The following is a 19,845-nucleotide window of genomic DNA, read 5'->3' on the forward strand; positions in this document are numbered from 1 at the left end:
CACATTGGCAGCAACACACACCATGTTGCAGAGCCGAGGGCTAGGCTGACCAGGTGTCCCATTTTGCCGAAGACAGTCCTCTGTTTCAAGGACTGTCAGAGGACAGTCCTCTGTTGAAGGTCCTCTCAACAGAGTTTGGGGTCAGCAATTTCCTCCCTCGGCCATCTCACTACTGTATGAACTGAGGTCCCACGATTAACCCCACCCCACAGGGTTGCAGTTAGCAAATGTGGGATTACTTTGGGGAGAAAAACCAGTCATTGGCCTTATTGCAGCTACGGTGGCCTTCCAGAAACTCTCAATCTGAGGGCCAAAAAAGCCGTAACATCATTCACGCAACGAACAACTGGATATTGATTTATGAAAAGGTTTTTATTAGTCGCTTTATAGATTGACCTCACAAAGCAGTTTTCCTGAAATTATTAAAACAATGAAATGATGGAATAAATCCAAAAAAGACAAACAACTCCTTGACTTGGAGAAGCTGTTTCTGTTTCTTCTCCGCTCAGGGCAAGATGGGAGTCCGCATGCCAGAGGCTCCACCCTCCACTGGGTCTCGGGTACTGGGGCAGGACTACAGTACCCATAAGGTGCCTCATCAGGTCACCATCTCCGTGGCTCAGTGAGCCTGCAATGTGGCAGAGAGAGGTCTTATCCCCCACACCAGCCCTGGGCACAACATGCGCCAGAGGAGTGGAAAAGGCTACGTCGCATCAAACTGGAAGCCCTGCGCCTTATTTTAATGGGTGAGGTGGTTAACTTCGCCTCTGCCGGAAGTCCAATCCCATCCCTGGAAGTCCTGCTTCTGGAGCCCTGCCCCGGAAGGAGGGATCACTGGATGGGGGTCATGGGACTCCTAGATGAAGGCATCCTACCTCCATGGACCAACAGGATGGGGGTGGAGACCCCTGCTGCACATGAGGGGGAATGGAAGCGACCCCATAGGGGCCATTTCCAAGCCCATGCCCAGAGGTCCTACCCTGGAGAAAGGGATCACCCGATGAGGTCATGTGACCTGTCTACAAACTCATCATGCCACCTCTACCTCTTCAGCCACCATAGCATGAAGAGTTCATCGAAGAGTCACGTGATCCCATCAGGTAAACCCTCCATTCAAGGACAGGACTTGTGAAACCGGGCCTTCTTGGGATGGGGTTGGAAAAGATCCCACCTTGCTACCTTATTTATTTATTTATTACATTTTTATACCGCCCAATAGCCGAAGCTCTCTGGGCGGTTCACAAAAATTAAAACCACAATAAAACACCCAACAGGTTGAAAGCATAATTACGAAATACAGTATAAAAAGCGCAACCAGGATAAAACCACACAGCAAAATTGATATAAGATTAAAATACAGAGTTAAAACAATAAAATTTAAATTTAAGTTAAAATTAAGTGTTAAAATACTGAGTGAATAAAAAGGTCTTCAGCTGGCGACGAAAGCAGTACAGTGTAGGCACCAGGCGGACCTCTCTGGGGAGCTCGTTCCACAGCCGGGGTGCCACAGCGGAGAAGGCCCTGCTCCTAGTAGCCACCTGCCTCACTTCCTTTGGCAGGGGCTCACGGAGAAGGGCCCCTGTAGATGATCTTAAGGTCCGGGTACGTACATATGGGAGGAGGCGTTCCTTCAAATAACCTGGCCCCAAACCGTTTAGGGCTTTAAATGTCAATACCAGCACTTTGAATCGGGCCCGGACCTGGACTGGCAGCCAATGAAGTTGTAAAAGGACTGGCGTAATGTGATCTCGCCAGCCAGTCCCTGTTAGTAAACGGGCTGCCCTGTTTTGTACCAGCTGAAGCTTCCGGACCGTTTTCAAAGGCAGCCCCACGTATAACGCATTGCAGTAATCCAAGCGAGAGGTTATCAGAGCATGGATAACTGTAGCTAGGCTACCTTACCTCCCAAATCTTGCCCTGTGATGGAAGCCCTCTCCCCTGTCACTCTGCTTCCAGACAGTGTAACGCATGTGAGTGCCTGACTGTGTTTTGTCCCCTGACTGCTATGTCGACTCCTCCTGCCTAAGCCCGATCCCCTGTTAGGGATGTCTGGGGAATCCATGTTGGGGGTGGAGCTACACAAGCTTTTGTCAGCTCAGCCCCACGGACTCCGTTTCGTCTTCCACCAACTGGCCCCACTCAGTGCGCAATGAGCCGGGCCGGCTGGTGGAATTTTACATTAAAATCCTTTTTTGCCCAAATTTGGCTGTAAATTATGCAAATCTGCATAATTTACAGGCGAAATGTATGCAAATCCCTATTTGCACAATTTCAGCAAAGACCAAACAAATGCGTAAAAAGCCCCCGGAAGTCGGGGAAACTGCACGGCTCGGGTCGCAAAAGCAAGCCAAGTCGGGCGTGCCGTGGAAATCCGGCAAGCCCAAAAGGGCCGGCTTTCCCGGTGATGGACACCCCTAACCCCTGTATCTCATTGCTTCCAGAGCCCCACATGTAGGGCAGGGGCTAAATGGACAAATTCATAGGGGAGTCCCATGACCCCCATCAGGCGATGCCTCGCTGTGGGATGTCCCGGGATGGGGTCGGGCTTCTGCCAGGTGTGGGGCTAAACCCCCTCTGAATAAGGGGGAGGGTTTACAGTTTGAGGTGAGGCAACCTTTCCTGGGGTCCCTTGGCCTCTTTTCCCTGCCTCCCCTTGCAGGCTCACCCAATGCCAAGTCCAGGCACCTTTTCGTTGGGCCACATGGAGGCAGAGACGAGGGGGGAGGATGGATAAGTTCCCTTGAACTGGGCCAAGGGAGGGGCGTTGGCTGTGAGTGCTCCCCCCCCCCCGAGGCGCTAGGGATGGGTTTCCTCACTCGGTGCCAGGCCCAGGCGAAGCGGTGCGCACATCAAATCCACATCAGGGAAGGCTGGAGGCAGGGCAGGACCTTGGAGAGCCCAGTGCATGACCATCTGATGGGATGTTTCTCCCAGGAGGAGCTGCTGTTCAGGCCAAGGTCTGCAGTCCACATCGGCCTCAAGGAAGCCGCTGTCAGGTTCCGTAGTCCTGTGCTCTTGGTGGCTGAGGAACAGGAGAAGATGGAGGGAGAAAAGGAGGTGCTCAGGACGCCCCCTGAGTTGATGTTATGTGTGGTCTGTCTTAATCCGAGTCATTTGCAGGGTCCTCTGGAGCCTCAAATCTAGGGGACAAGATGGCTTCCTCATCTCTAGGCAGACCCATTTCACCTGACTTGGTCCAGACTTTGACTGATGTCATTTGTGAAATTTTAAAGAATCATACCATAATAGAATTGGAAGGGGCCTATAAGGCCATAGAGCAACCCCCTGCTCAATGCAGAAATCCACCCTAAAGCATCCCTGACAGATGGTTGTCCAGCTGTCTCTTGAATGCCTCCAGTGTGGGAGAGCCCACAACCTCCCTAGGTCATTGGTTCCATTGTCATACTGCTCTAACAGTCAGGACGTTTTTCCTGATGTCCAGCCGGAAACTGGCTTCCTGTCACTTGAGCCCATTATTCCGTGTCCTGCACTCTGGGAGGATCGAGAAGAGATCCTGGCCCTCCTCTGTGGGACAACCTTTCAAGTCCTTGATGAGTGCTGTCATGTCTCCCCTCAATCTTCTCTTCTCCAGGCTAAACATGCCCAGTTCTTTCAGTCTCTCCACATAGGGCTTTGTTTCCAGGCCCCTGATCATCCTTTTTGCCCTCCTCTGAACACACTCCAGCTTCTCTGCATCCTTCTTGAATTGTGGAGCCCAGAAGTGGATGCAATACTCGAGATGAGGCCTAACCAGGGCCGAATAGAGGGGAGCCAGTACCTCGCACAATTTGGAAGCTATACTTCTATTAATGCATCCCAAAATAGCATTTGCCTTTCTTGCAGCCACATCACGCTATTGGCTCACATTTAGCTTGTGATCTACAACAATTCCAAGATCCTTCTCGCTTGTAGTATTGCTGAGCCAAGTATCCCCCATCTTGCAACTGTGCGTTTGGTTTCTATTTCCTAAATGTAGAACTTGGCATTTATCCCTGTTAAATTTCATCCTGTTGTTCCCAGCCCAGCGCTCCAGCCCACCCAGATCACTTTGAAGCTGGCTTCTGTCTTACAGGGTATTGGCCGTCCCACCCAATTTTGTGTCACCTGGAAATTTCTGGATGAGTTGATGTGCCTGGACATGCATGGAGTCTCCCTCCTCGTCCATAACCTTTCCCATCGTTCAGTTGTTGCACAATCGTGATTCCCCACTTGTCTTTTGTTGAATCAAACAGGTACCCCTGCAGGTGAGGCGGAAGGTCAAAGGAAGCCGTGATTTAGATTTGTCCCCTACTTCCCGGAGGGCTGCCAGTTTGTGTTGCTCTGACAGGGATGCAGAGTCTTGGGACAAGCTCAACGGGGCAGGCAGAGGAGTGAAGAGGGGCCGGCTTCCTTCTTCCATTGGCCTGAATATGTCTTAACGGTGAGCACACTGGTTGGGAAGTTGCGGTTCTGACTCAGGGGAGACCGTGGCTGCTGGCTGGATCACGTGACCCTGGCAGCAGGTATTTCAACAGTAGGCTGATCTGAACCGGAGAAACTGATCACACTCTGATGGATGAAAGGATTGTGTTGAGCAAGACAGGGAGTCTTGCCCCAATACAACTGGGAAATGGCACGAGGTGACTGTGGCGTTACACCCCACAAGTTAGTTCCCAAAGGTATGTCTGCGGTTTGTAAGTCTGTGGTTTTTAGAATGTTGGCCTGAGTGGGCGGAGTTAGAATGTCTTGGGAGGGGGAGGAGTCATATATAAGGGAAGGATTGAGGGGATTGTGGGAGACTTGTTAGGTCCTCTTAGAGTCTGTAGTGCTCTCTGTGTTTATGGTACTTAAGTTCTGGGAAATTTGAGAGTCAGTGTAGTGCGTGGTGTCTTTAGAGTGTGGTGTGCACGTAGTGGATGTATATCAATCAATACTGATAATAAAGAAAGTTCAAGAGTGATTGTGTGAGAAAAAGGAAAGCGCGAATGTGAATGAGTGACCGGATTGTATGAAAGGTTTCAAAAAGGTTTTTAAATGTTGTTAGTTGAAACAAAGCTTGTGAACTTTTAAAAATAAATTTTGATTGTTTGTTTTAAAACTACCACAAAAATCCCACGTGTCTGTTTGGCATTTATCATCTTAAGTTTACACATTTAACACCCACTCTGACAATCATTCACCTCAGCAGATATAACTCACAGTGAATTATTTTATTTATTGAAATCCTTCTCCATTTAACCCCTTTCTCCACATAGTTTGGAGGAAGGTGGTTTTTATCCCTTGCCTCAGGCGTATCAAGCGGTGGTGCTTGGCTTGAGCAGGGAGTAGCTGCGGCCGGGTCTGGTGTTCAGAGCCTGTGTCGTGGCAGTGACCTCCTTAAAGGACAACTATTGCCCACAGTTCAGGATCTCAGTCCCTAAATTCTGGGTTTCATGTAGGATGTCACTGGGCGTCCATCAATGGCTTCAAGAAGGACAGGAGAGGCTTTGGGAACAGCAAAATACGTCCTTGCTGGAGAGGCAAACGGACCGGTTAGCAAAGGTGGGGCTTTTGTTGGCAGGTTGGGGCCTCTGTGATGTAGGGCAAACTGCTGTGGGGCGCATCACAGTGGATCCCATGGATTTTCCCATCATCCTGAGGTTTTCCCTGGACGCACTGCAGCAGAGTGTCCCAATTGGCCACGGTCCAAACACAAGTGGAGCTGGCAGATGGAAGACGAGCCTGTGTCCCACGACGCTGCATGGGTTTATTTATTTATTTATTACATTTCTATACCGCCCAATAGCCGGAGCTCTCTGGGCGGTTCACAAAAATTAAAACATTCAAAGTATAAAACAACAGTATAAAACCATAGTACAAAATACAATATAAAAGCTCAACCAGATAAAAACAGCAGCAATGCAAATTTACAAATTTAAAACACCAAGTTAAAATTTATTTATAGACTGTTAAAATACTGGGAGAATAAAAAGGTCTTCACCTGGCGTCTAAAAGCATATAATGTAGGTTTAGGCCCCGTCACCAATTTCTCGGGGGCCACAGGCACTTGGCGCTTCAGCCCCGTCGTCCAGAGAACACCCCCCCCAGGGGGGACGAGCATTTTCTGGGACTCCAAAACATCCCTCTGTGCGGAGACAACCATGAATCAGGTCTGGCAACCTTGTAGGTATGTCCGGCTGAGCGAATTCATCTGAAAGAGGATCTAACAGACCCACCTGGAATTGATCAAGGAGGGCAGCCTCAATCCAATCTAGAGCTTAGAGCCAGAAAATCCCTGGCATACGCTAAGGTGGAACTCGTCCCTCGGTGAAACAGCAGATGCAGGAATTGTCTGTTTCCGCCTTCCGAGGATCCCTCAAACACCTGTATCGTCTCAGCAAGGAAGGCCGTACAGCGACTCAAGAGAGGGCTCTGGCTCCGGAAATAGGGTGTTGCCTAGACATCCACCCCCCTTCTCTGGGGAACTAACGTGATGTCTTCCCCAGGATGGGTCAGGGGCAACATTTGCAGCTCCGCTAGCCTACCGTTGGTTTTGAATGTTCAGTTTTCCTGTTTGAAGCTGGCCCATTTGAGGCCTCAAAGCCTGCTTTGGAGCCAATAAAACCTGGTGCTCAGCTGTGAGAGCTCTCACCCCTTCCGTCTGGGCTGGAACAAGCTGTCCTGGCTCGGCAGGAGACCCAGGCAAAGTGGTCTGCATGGATGGGGAGAGCCAGACGCTGGAGGCAGCGGGGATGATGGGCGGGGTGGCAGTCTCCTCGTCTGGCATCCTTTGCCTTCCGGGCTCCCATGATGTGTGGCAGGGCTCTTGTCAATGGCCCTGGCTTCTGCATCCCCGGAACAGTGGAACAGCTTTGAGGAATCCTCCTTAAAAGGGCAGAAATCCTAGGGTCCTTCTTCTTCATCCCGCCATCTACAGTGAGAGGAGGTATATTGAAATCACAGGCAAAATCTTGACAGGTGCATAGAGCAAGGAACCCGAAGACAAGCATCTGAGGATCCTGGGGTTGAGTTTGAGAATCGTCGTCCCTGGTCTTTCTTGGAGGGAGGGAGGGAGGCGCTTGGCGTTGCTTTCCTTCCATAAAGAGTCGAGATGGAGTTCCCATGGGCGAGTTTTGGGCATCAGCCTGGGATGTGGGGAAGGAGCAGTCAAGGGTCTCCAGAAGTCAGGTTTCCAGAAACACTGGAAAGGAAAAAGAGATGACAACGTTGTCCTGTGTGCCTCTGCCTATATTCTCCTATTCAGGCTGCAGTCCTATCCTCACTTACGAGATTTCTCCCTGAATGGGACTATTGTGTAGTCACCTCAAACTCTCCTGGGTGCTGATCACAAAGACCATATATGGCAATATTTTAAAGACATTCCCTCTGGGAAAGGAAAGCAGTCTCTCTTTTAGTGAGATAAAGAGATGCCAGTCCTGCTTGTAATAATGAAGGAAAGGAAAGGAACCTCTTGTGCAAGCACTGAGTCATTACTGACTCTTGGAGGGACGCCAGCTTTCGCTGACGTTTTCTTGGCAGGCCTTATAGCGGGGTGGTTTGCCGTTGCCTTCCCCGGCCGTTATTACCTTTCCCCCAGCTAACTGGGGACTCATTTTACTGACCTCAGGAGGATGGAAGGCTGAGTCGACCCGCGCCGGCTGCCTGAAACCAGCTTCCGCTGGGATCGAACTCAGGCCGTGGGGAGAGTTTCAGCTGCAGAAACTGCTGCTTTACCGCTCTGCGCCACACGAGGCTCGTGAAAATGCATCAATCCATTTTCATTAATTTCACTGTGTCCTACTGGTTGGGTATCTTCAGCTACTGGATGGCAGATTTTCCTAACCAACACAGAGCTTTGCAGTCCAAGGAGTCTGAAGCCAGGGGAGGAAAGCAGTGGAGGCTGGTGGCTCCAATTTTGATGGGGCTGTGAATCCATTTTTGGTTTCCAGTCCGAATCAACCAGAATAGTTAACGAGCTCTCCCAAGGGGCTGAACCCCATCCCCAATTTAGACCAGCACCTTGGAGAGCTCCTTCAAAGTTCGGACTGACTCCCAGAATGGATTCACAGCCCCCCCCTAAAATCGGAGCCACCAGCCTCTACTGGCCTGAGGGGCAGAGTTATCCATCCCACCCTGGAGTGAGGCGTCACCCAGAAAAGAGCCCCCAAAGATGATCCTAAGAGTCAGGCGGGAACATATGGGAGAAGCTGCTCCTTAAGATAGACTGATCCTAAGCCGTTGAAATAAACAGCTTTCCATAAGCAAATAAACCAACTTTCCCCATAAATAAACCCACTTTTTCTGGGAGTAAATGCAACACACCCTATCCCTCATACCTCATCTTGGGTGATTTGTTTGTTCAAGTCTCCCTCTTTCTCTCTCTCTCTCCCCTTGCACACACACCTTTCTCCAACTCTTCTAATGTCTCGCTCATGGCGACAGAGGCAGATGCACCCAGCTGACTTGTGGCTATTGCTACTTGCGTGAGACCTGTGAGACCCTGAGGCTGTTTTCTTCTGAAGCTGCCACCAAGTGAGCACATCCTCCCCAGCCCTGGGCTGAGCCACTACCGTGACGTCACAAACAGGGTAACCTGCCAGGGCTGCAAAAGTTGACTGCAATGAGCCCACCTCAAACACAGACTAAGCCTTATTTATTACATTTCTATCTGGCTTTTTTCCCTGCCACAAACACAAGGCGGTTTTATCCTCACAACAACAACCTTATGAAGTAGATTAGGCTGAGAATCACCGACTGCCCCAAAGACACCCAGTCAGCTTCATGGCTGTGTGGGGTCTTGAACCCAGGCCTCCTGTGTCCCAGCCCAACACTCTGACCACTAGGCCAAACGGGCTCTTGATGAGAGAGACTGAAAGAACTGGGCATGTTTAGCCTGGAGAAGACAAGATTGAGGGGAGACATGAGAGCACTCTTCAAATACTTAAAAGGTTGTCCCACACAGGGGAGGGCCAGGATCTCTTCTCGATCCTCCCAGAGTGCAGGACACGGAATAACGGGCTCAAGATAAAGGAAGCCAGATTCCAGCTGGACATCAGGAAAAACTTCCTGACTGTTAGAGCAGTATGACAATGGAACCAGTTACCTAGGGAGGTTGTGGGCTCTCCCATACTAGAGGCCTTCAAGAGGCAGCTGGACAACCATCTGTCAGGGATGCTTTAGGGTGGATTCCTGCAGTGAGCAGGGGGTTGGACTCAATGGCCTTGAAGGCCCCTTCTAACTCTGCTATTCTATGATTCTATGATGCCATCACCTCAGAAGTCCTGAGGTTGCCCTCCCAAGAAGCTGGCAGTGGACCAGTTAGCAAGGCCTCTTTACCCACTGATTGAAGTCACAAAAGGTCAGAAGCCAAAGCTGGAAGGAGGCCTGATGCCGGCGGCCACTGACCAGTTGCCGGGGTCCACTGCAGCCCTGATATCTGCTCACCACACACACACACACACATATAAAGTAGCATTGAACCACCATTTAAAAATACCCACAATGCCCCAGAGTGATGCTATGTCACACAGGTACATCAGGGAGAATGCACCAAAACAGGAAGGGTCCCATTAGCTTAGGGGTGGGGAAATTCAGGACGTTGGGGGCAAATCTGGCCTTTCAGGAGTGCCAACCTGGTCCTCTCCACATGGCCACACCCCCTTCTCTTAGCCCCACCCCCCGCTCGCCCCACTCATAATCTTTTGGTGGTTTCCTGCTTTTTGTGCAATTTCTCCGCCATTCTAAAAGGCTGAAATGCCCCTCTGAAGGGTTAGATAGTGCCAGCAAGAGTCTTAAGTAAAACATGCTGGTATTTTTTGTATTTTTGTCCCTGCCCCTTTTGGCTTCGGCCTTTATGCTTTGCCCCCTCCCCCGGATTATGTCTCCCCCTCCCCCTGAGAGTTTACCGAAATTGAATTTGGCCTTGGGCTGAAAGAGGCTCCCTACCACCACACTGGACCCCCTCATCAGACCTGGACCTGCCACTCCTGGGAATCCTGTGAGGAGGTCTGAGAAGACACTCCTAGTGTTATGTGTTCGGGGTCAGTCTAAATGACCTGCAGGAACCCTCACAAGTCAGTGTATCCGAGTAAAAGAGATTGAGGATTCCTTCACACACCATCCTGCACGCACACACTGAGATTAATTCCAAAATGGGCAACCCTTTTGTTCTACAAGGCCTGAGGGGGCAGGAGGAAATGAATCCGAGAGAAGTCTGAACCTGGGACAAGAGGAGAGCGTCTTTTTGTCTTGCAGGGCAGCAGAGAGGAAGCAGGCTTCGCTTGGCGTTGGGTTGTTGTAGGCCTCAATCCTAAACCCAGAGTAAAGAAACCTTCTTTAAAGAAACAGCACTGCAACAGGGTGTCCCAATTGCCCACGATGCAAACACAAGTGGGGCTGGTGCTGGTGGTCCTTCTCCTGGGCTGAGAGATGAGCCTGTGCCCCACCAAGCTGCAGGGGTTTAGGCCCCATCACCAATTTCTCGGGTGGCACTTGGCACTCGTCTCTCAGACCATAGTCCAGAGAACGGCCCAGGTGGGGACGAGCCCTTTTCTGGGACTCCAAACATCCCTCTAAGCGGAGACAACAATGAATCAGTTCTGGCAACTTTGATGTACATCCAGCTGAGCTAATGAATAAAAAACGGGATCTACCTGACCTGCCTGGAATTGTTCAGGGAGAGCAGCCTCATTCCAACTAGGTCATAGACCCAGAGGTTGCACTGCCTCTCCTAAGGCTTAGTTGCTGCCATTATGAGCCTGAAGCTAAAATATGCTGGTATTTTATTTTTGTATTTTTGTCCCTGACCAGGTTGCCTTGGGCCTCGCCTGTTTTGCTTTGCCCCCCCCCCGCCCCCCCCGATTGTGTCTCTGCCTCCCGCCTCCCAGCCCTGACAGTTTACAGAAATGGAATTTGACCTTGGGCGGAAAGAGGCTCCTTCATCAAACCTGCCACTCCTGGCTGCAAAATGTCGCTAAAGCGAGCCTCGTCTCACCCGGTGGCTAAGTTATTATTATTAATATAGCACCATCAATGTACATGGTGCTGTACAGATTAGTTGTAGTGATGTCGCTGGGGCCTCGAAGTCGGGGGCATCTCCATTTTATGTGTACGCCACCCTGAGATCCTCGTGATATAGGGCAGGATACAAATGTTTTTAAAAATAAATAAATCTTTTTATTTTGGCCTTAATGTCAATATGACTCCCACCCTAGAGGCCTTCAAGAGGCAGCTGGACAACCACCTGTCAGGGATGCTTTAAGGTGGATTCTTACATTGAGCAGGGGGTTGGACTTGATGGCCTCATAGATCCCTTCCAACTCTACTATTCTATGATCCTATGATTCATAAGATGATAGGACCGTATGAAAAGGAGGACAGGGCTCCTGTATCTTTAACAGTTGCATAGAAAAGGTAATTTCAGCAGGCGTCATTTGTAGGCATGCAGCAGCTGGGGAGATTCCCTCTTCATCATAACAGTGAAAGCTGCAGGAGCCCTGCCTAGTGTGACCAGTTACAAAAGAGGGCAGGGCTCCTGCAGCTTTCACTATTGTGATGAAGAGGGAATCTCCCCAGGTGCTGCCACGTAGTCAACTGAAATCCAGTAGGCTTTAAAACGGCTTTACTTTGGCTGGATCATACACCTGTCAATGTTCATATGCACCAAGGACATGTCTAGTCCAGCATTCTGTTGACACAGTGGCCAAATGGATGGAAACCATGAATGTGGGTAGGGAGACATTTTTCTCCCTCTCCCATAATGCTAGAACCCCAAGGAGTCGTCCCATGAAGCTGATTGGTGGGAGATTCTGGACAGATAAAAGGAAGAACTTCTTCCATAGTTAAACTTTGGAACTCACTACCACAAGATGTGGTGATGGCCACCAGTTAGGATGGCTTTAAAAGGGGGTTGGATAAATTCTTGGAGGAGAAGGCTATCAATGGCTACTAGTCCTGACGTCCATGTGCTACCTCCAGTATCTGAGGCAATAAGCCTATATACACCAGTTGCTGGGGAATGTGGGTTGGAGGGTGCTGTTGCACCATGTCCTGCTTGTGTGTCCCTGGTCATAGAATCATAGAATAGTAGAGTTGGAAGGGGCTTCTAAGGCCATCGAGTCCAACCCCCTGCTCAATGCAGGAATCCACCCTAAAGCATCCCTGACCATATGAAAAGGTGATGTTTGCCCTGTCCTGGACAGGGTTGCACTCTCCCTAAAGGATCGGGTCCGTAGTTTGGGGGTGCTCTTGGATCCAGAACTGTCACTTGAGGCACAGGTGAACTCAGTGGCAAAGAGCAACTTTTATCAGCTTAGGTTGATATACCAACTACGCCCTTATCTGGACAGAGATAGCCTAGCTACAGTTATCCTGTTAAGTATATGAAAAGAAATACTTGCTTAGTCATTAAAATTGTGTGTGTATGGCTATCTCAGGGTTAAACAGAGAAAGTATCTGTGGGCAATTACCTTGAGATAGAGGCTGTTCTGGGAACCTTGCCAAGATTCTAAGTTAGCCTCATCACAGCTGTATGTAATGTAGATAAGAATTGTGTAAGATGTGTATATAGTTTCTCACTTTGTAAAATGGAACTGATCACTGCTTACTGATCACTGCTCTCTGATCACTGCTCTCTGTGTATGCCTCAGTGTGCTGATCTGAACTGATCTGAATTGAACTGCACAGAAGCCTGAAGGAAATAAACCAGCTCTGCTGTGTAAGACCTGCGTGATGTGTGTTTGTTTCTGAGCACAAACAGAGTTCCAGAGAGAGAAAAGTTCTGGCACAATAACCCAACAAAGGTTATGGGCCCAGTCCAGGCAGCCCAGCCCAGTCCAGTCCAGGAAGCCTACGCCAGCCTAACCCAGGCAGAAGAACCAGAACTTGGTGGGAACGGTGCAGTATCAGAACTAGAACCAGGAGTCTGCTAAAAAAAAGAAGACTGTTGATGGAGGAAGACATCAAGCTAAAGCCAGTGCTGCAAAGTGAGGAAAAATCTCAGTTGGCTGACTCTGAGGAGGACTCTGAGCAGGAGGACGGTGAGATACAAATTCCTAAAGCAGAGGGAATGGCAGGAGCTAATATGTCTGGTTTGCATCAATTGTTAGAAAAGCTGAATGACTCTAACTATGCATTATGGTCTTACAAAATGCAAATGTATCTGATTCAGGCTGAACTGTGGTATGTAGTCACAGAGGATCCACCAGATAGAGCAGATCCACAGAATGCTAAATGGTTTAAGGACGATGCAAAAGCAATGGCAGTTATTGCATTAGCTGTGGAAGACTCTCAAATTTCCTTCATTCAGTTTTTGAATACATCAAAAGAGTGCTGGAATGCGCTACAAGCTGTATATCAAAGAGAAACAGCGGGCAGTAAAATAATTCTAACCCGGAAGCTGTATGGAATGAAGCTAAAACCAGGGGAGTCTATGTCAAACCATTTGAAAAGCATGAGAGAAATCTTCAATCAACTCAGGGCACGAGGGATGGAGTTTACAACTATACACCAAGTCTACGTGATTTTGTCAAGTCTTGATTCATCGTACGACGTGGTTGTCACCATGATGGAAAGTCAAGAGGAGAAAAATTTAACCCTCGAGTATGTAGCTGGAAAACTACTGGAAACCTATGAAAGAAGACAAGCTTCAAAACAACAGAGCCTTAAACATCCTGTGGCTGAATTTCAACAAAGCCATAAATCTTCTGATGTGGTGGCTGCATTAAAGGCAAGGAAATGCTTTAATTGTGGTTCCACAGAACATTTACGGCGGGATTGCAACAACAAGAAGAAAAAGCTGTTGACAGCAAAGTGGAGAGAAGAAAACAACATGAATGAAGCTGAATCAACAAAGAAGTGTCTTCTAGCAAGAGTCAAAGAGACAATGAATCCTTGGTTTTTGGACTCTGGGGCTTCAATAAGTATGGCAAAAGACAAACTTTCATTTGTAACCTTGGAAACTTCTACTTCAGAGCAAAAGTGTGTTACCCTTGCAAATGGAACAAAAATCCAGATTTGTGGTGTGGGTAATGTATATTTTGATTGTCTGGGAGTTGAACTACAAAGTGTTTTATATGTACCAGAATTAGAAACAAACCTTCTAAATGTGTTTCAGTTAACAGAAATAGGGTATGAGGTTTGTTTTACTGAAGAAAATTGTACTATAAAACAGGGAAACAAGGTGTGTGTGCAGGGAATAATGAAAGATTCTTTGTATGTGATTAATACTTGTACAGAAAATGAAGTTGTAGCCAGCAAAGTCACAACAAAAACAATAGCCAATTGCAAACCACACCAAGAGTGTATCCATTTAACTCATAAAAGGTTTGGTCATGCTAACTATAAAACAATTTCTAAGATTCCAGAATTGTGTGAAGGGGTGAAAATCAAACCATGTTCTAACTATGTAGAATGTAATGTATGCAGTGAAACCAAGTGTCATAAGTCAAACATTCCAAAACATAGTGAGAGAACAACAAAAAGAATTTTTGAATTAATTCATGCAGATCTTGCAGGTCCTTTTGAGACAAGTCAAGGAGGAAACAGATTTTTCTTGTCTATTGTTGATGATTACAGTAGATTTGGATTTGTATATGTGTTAAAACAGAAGAGTGAAACTTTTGGAAAGTTTAAAGCCTTTGTTAAGTGGAGTAAAAATAGATTTAAAGAACCTATAGCTAATCTAAGAACGGACCGGGGAGGTGAATTTCTCAGCAACCAATTTAAAAAATTCCTCAGTGATGAAGGTATACAACATGACCTTACTGCTCCATATTCACCATTTCAAAATGGAGTTGCAGAAAGGAAAAACAGAACCTTGCAGAACATGTTAAGAGCTCTATTGAAAGAGTCAGGATTGTCTAACCTGTTCTGGGCAGAAGCTTTGTCCACCTCAAATTATTTGTTAAACAGGCTTTACCACTCTGTACATGAAAAAACCCCATATGAAATGTTTTACAAAAGAAAACCTAGAGTGTCACATATAAGGGTTTTTGGAAGTAAATGTTTTGCTCATGTTCAGAAAGAAAACAGACCAGGAAAGCTAGCTCAAAGAGGTTTCGAATGTAAACTGTTGGGATATGATACACAAACAAAAGGCTATCGTTTGTGGTCTCCATATCACAAAAGTGTAATTGTGAGCAGAGATGTAGTTTTTCATGAACAAATGCAGGAAACAAAACAGTATGTAAGTTTGCCTGTAGAACAGAAAGCTGTAGAAACAGAAGAAATTCCTGAACAATCTCAGCAAGAGAGGGAGGGGGAAGAAACTGTAAAGGAGGAAACTATGCCTGTAACTATGCCAAGACGATCAGAAAGGGAACGCAAAGCTCCAATTCGTTACTCAGATGAATACCAAAGCAAACAGGTTTCTCATAGAGCTTTACTAGTAGCCTATGAACCTACTTCATTTGAGGAAATTCAGGAAATGGAACCTACAGAAGCTCAGGGCTGGCATGAAGCAATGTCAGAGGAAACCAGTATCAATGGTAAAACACAAAGAGATGCTTTTAAAGCTGGGTCTCAGATTGTAACACAATTTAAACAACATGCGCAAGAGGAGGACTGTTAAGTATATGAAAAGAAATACTTGCTTAGTCATTAAAATTGTGTGTGTATGGCTATCTCAGGGTTAAACAGAGAAAGTATCTGTGGGCAATTACCTTGAGATAGAGGCTGTTCTGGGAACCTTGCCAAGATTCTAAGTTAGCCTCATCACAGCTGTATGTAATGTAGATAAGAATTGTGTAAGATGTGTATATAGTTTCTCACTTTGTAAAATGGAACTGATCACTGCTTACTGATCACTGCTCTCTGATCACTGCTCTCTGTGTATGCCTCAGTGTGCTGATCTGAACTGATCTGAATTGAACTGCACAGAAGCCTGAAGGAAATAAACCAGCTCTGCTGTGTAAGACCTGCGTGATGTGTGTTTGTTTCTGAGCACAAACAGAGTTCCAGAGAGAGAAAAGTTCTGGCACAATAACCCAACATATCCATGCTCTGATAACCTCTCGCTTGGATTACTGCAATGCGTTATACGTGGGGCTGCCTTTGAAAACGGAACGGAAGCTTCAGCTGGTACAAAATAGGGCAGCCCGTTTACTAACAGGGACTGGCCGGCGAGATCACATTACGCCAGTCCTTTTACAACTTCATTGGCTGCCAGTCCAGGTCTGGGCCCAATTCAAAGTGCTGGTATTAACATTTAAAGCCCTAAACGGTTTGGGGCCAGGTTATTTGAAGGAACGCCTCCTCCCATATGTACCTGCCCGGACCTTAAGATCATCTACAGGGGCCCTTCTCCATGAGCCCCTGCCAAAGGAAGTGAGGCAGGTGGCTACTAGGAGCAGGGCTTTCTCCGCTGTGGCACCCCAGTTGTGGAACAAGCTCCCCAGAGAGGTCCGCCTGGCGCCTACACTGTACTGCTTTCGTCGCCAGCTGAAGACCTTTTTATTCACTCAGTATTTTAACACTTAATTTTAACTTAAATTTAAATTTTATTGTTTTAACTCCGTATTTTAATCTTATATCAATTTTGCTGTGTGGTTTTATCCTGGTTGCGCTTTTTATACTGTATTTCGTAATTATGCTTTCAACCTGTTGGGTGTTTTATTGTGGTTTTAATTTTTGTGAACCGCCCAGAGAGCTTCGGCTATTGGGCGGTATAAAAATGTAATATATGAATAAATAAATAAATGGAGGACAGGGTTCTTGTGTTTTTAACAGTTGTATTGAAAAAGGAATTTCAGCAGGTGTCATTGTTATGCATGCAGCACCTGCTGAAATTCCCTCTGCATCACAGCAGTCAAAGCTGCAGGAGCCCTGCCCTCTTGACCAGATACAAAAGAGAGCAGGGCTCTTGCAGCTTTAACTGTTGTAATGAAGAGGGAATTTCACCTGGTTCTCCGTATATACAAATGACACCTGCTGAAATTCCCTTTTCTATGCAACTGTTAAAGATACAGGAACCCTGTCTCCTTTTCATATGGTCACCCTAAGAGGTAACACATAGCCATCAGGACTTGTAGCAATGGAAAGCCTTAGCTTCTGTGATTTTGTCTAATCCCCCTTTTAAAGGCATCCAAATTGGTGGCCATGACCACATCTTGTGGTAGCGAGTTCCATAGTTTAACTATGTGCTGTGTGAAGAAGTCCTTCCATTTATTTATTTATTTATTACATTTTTATACCGCCCAATAGCCGAAGCTCTCTGGGCGGTTCACGTTGGTTGCCCTTTTCCCAACTCCACAGTAGCCTTTTTGAGATGTAGTGACCAGAACTGTACACAGTATTAGGGTGACCATATGAAAAGGAGGACAGGGCTCCTGTATCTTTAACAGTTGCATAGAAAAGGGAATTTCAGCAGGTGTCATTTGTATATATGGGAAACCTGGTGAAATTCCCTCTTCATCACAACAGTTAAAGGTGCAGGTGCCCTGCTCTCTTTTAAATCTGGTCACTCTAGTATAACTCCTGCAGCTTTAACTGTGGTGATGAAGAGGAAATTTCACCAGGTTCCCCATATATACAAATGACACTTTCTGAAATTCCCTTTTCTGTGCAACTGTTAAAGATACAGGAGCCCTGTCCTCCTTTTCATAGGGTCACCCAACACAGCATTCTAAGTATGGTCACACCACAGATTTATATTTCCATTTCAATATTGTCCGTTTTCTTTTCCATCCTGATGCACAAAACTAGATTCACCATTTTCACTTCTGCAGCCCGGTTTGTTTCCCCTTTATCTGTGGGCAATTTCCATCCGCCGTGGAAACAGCGATGAGTCGAAGGAGAATTCAAACTCCCAGACAGAAGCAACTCTTCGTCTTGGTTCTCAAAGGGTTAAAGCGAAAAAGCTCCACTTCCTAGAGGGGCCCGGGAAGATGAAAGGAGAACGTGCGTGTGCTAAGGGGGAAAAAAAATAGTCAAAGTTCCTTCCTGTTTGAATTCCCTTTAGAAGAAGATGAATGGAGGAAAGGTCCAAACTGAGAGGTGAGACTTGTGTGCCAGAAATGATGGTGAGTATTGCAATGGAGAAAAGCACAGATAGGAGCCAGTCTCCTCCTTCCTGGGGAATTCTGTGCCTTTAACAGCTGGAAGACAGGCAGAAATCCAACAGGAGAAGCTTTTCCCACCATAGAGGCAGTGATGGCGGGAGAGCATTCCGTGCTGGATTTCTGCTGCGAAAGGCTGGGAAAAGTGCAGAAAGGGGCAACTAAAACGATGAAGGGGTTGGAGCATCTGCCCTATGAGGGAAGGTCACAATAGCTGGGATTGCTTAACTTGGGGGGGGGGGGGGAAGGCTGATAGAGATGTACAAAATTATGCCTGGTGTGGATGCAATGCCTGGTATTTGTCCAGTTCTGGGCTCCACAATTCAAGAAGGACGCAGACAAGCTGGAGCGTGTTCAGAGGAGGACAACCAGGATGATCAGGGGTCTGGAAACAAAGCCCTATGAAGAGAGACTGAAAGAACTGGGCATGTTTAGCCTGCAGAAGAGAAGATTGAGGGGAGACATGATAGCACTCTTCAAATACTTAAAAGGTTGTCACACAGAGGAGGGCCAGGATCTCTTCTCGATCCTCCCAGAATGCAGGACACGGAATAACGGGCTCAAGTTAAAGGAAGCCAGATTCCAGCTGGACATCAGGAAAAACTTCCTGACTGTTAGAGCAGTGCGACAATGGAATCAGTTACCTAGGGAGGTTGTGGGCTCTCCCACACTGGAGGCCTTCAAGAGGCAGCTGGACAACCATCTGTCAGGGATGCTTTAGGGTAGATTCCTGCATTGAGCAGGGGGTTGGACTCGATGGCCTTGTAGGCCCCTTCCAACTCTGCTATTCTATGATTCTATGAATGTGGACAGGGAGACATTTTTCTCCCTCTCTCAAAATACTAGAACTCAAAGGGGTCATCCCATGAAGCTGATGGGTGGGAGATTCAGGGCAGATCAAAGGAAGGACTTCTTCACACAGTGCATAGTTAAACTATGGAACTCAGTACCACATGATGTGGTGATGGCCACCATTTTGGAAGGCTTGAAAAGCAGGGTTGGATAAATTCCTGGAGGAGAAGGCTATCAGTCATGACAGCTACGTGCTACCTCCAATATCAGAGGCACTAAGCCTATACACACCAGTTGCTGGGGAACATGGGTGGGAGGGTGCTGTTGCATTGTGTCCTGCTTTGTTGGTCCCTGGCTGACAGCTGTTTGGCCCCTGTGTGAACAGAGTGCTGGACTAGATGGATCCTTGGTCTGATCCAGCATGGCAATTCTTATGTTCTTAATCTGGCCAGGGAACCAAAACAAATTGACAACAACAAATAATACAAGGGAGAAAACCATTGTATTAGACCAATTAAGGAATTCTTAATTAAGTCTTGGGTAAAGGATGTAGTGGTGATGGCGGCCACTGGTTTAGATGGCTTTAAAGCTAGGGTGACCCTATGAAAAGGAGGACAGGGCTCCTGTATCTTTAACAGTTTTATAGAAAAGGGAATTTCAGCAAGTGTCATTTGTATGCATGCAGCACCCAACAGTTAAAGCTGCAGGAGCCCTGCCTAGCATAACCAGATACAAAAGAAGGCAGGGCTCCTGCAGCTTTAACTGTTGGATGAAGAGGGAATTTCACTAGGTGCTGCATTCATACAAATAACACCTGCTGAAATTCCCTTTTCTGCACAACTGTTACAGATACAGGAGCCCTGTTCTGCTTTCCATATTGTCACCACTAAGCCAGATTTTTTTTAAAAAAAAGCACTGAGAAAAGGGCTGGTGCTAGCTGAGTTGATGACTTTATGGCACTTCCTTGTTCATGCATAATTAGAGTGACCATATGAAAAGGAGGACAGGGCTCCTGTATCTTTAACAGTTACATAGAAAATGG

The sequence above is a fragment of the Elgaria multicarinata genome, chromosome 3, assembly GCF_023053635.1.
Source record: "Elgaria multicarinata webbii isolate HBS135686 ecotype San Diego chromosome 3, rElgMul1.1.pri, whole genome shotgun sequence".
Taxonomy (NCBI): Eukaryota; Metazoa; Chordata; class Lepidosauria; order Squamata; family Anguidae; genus Elgaria; species Elgaria multicarinata.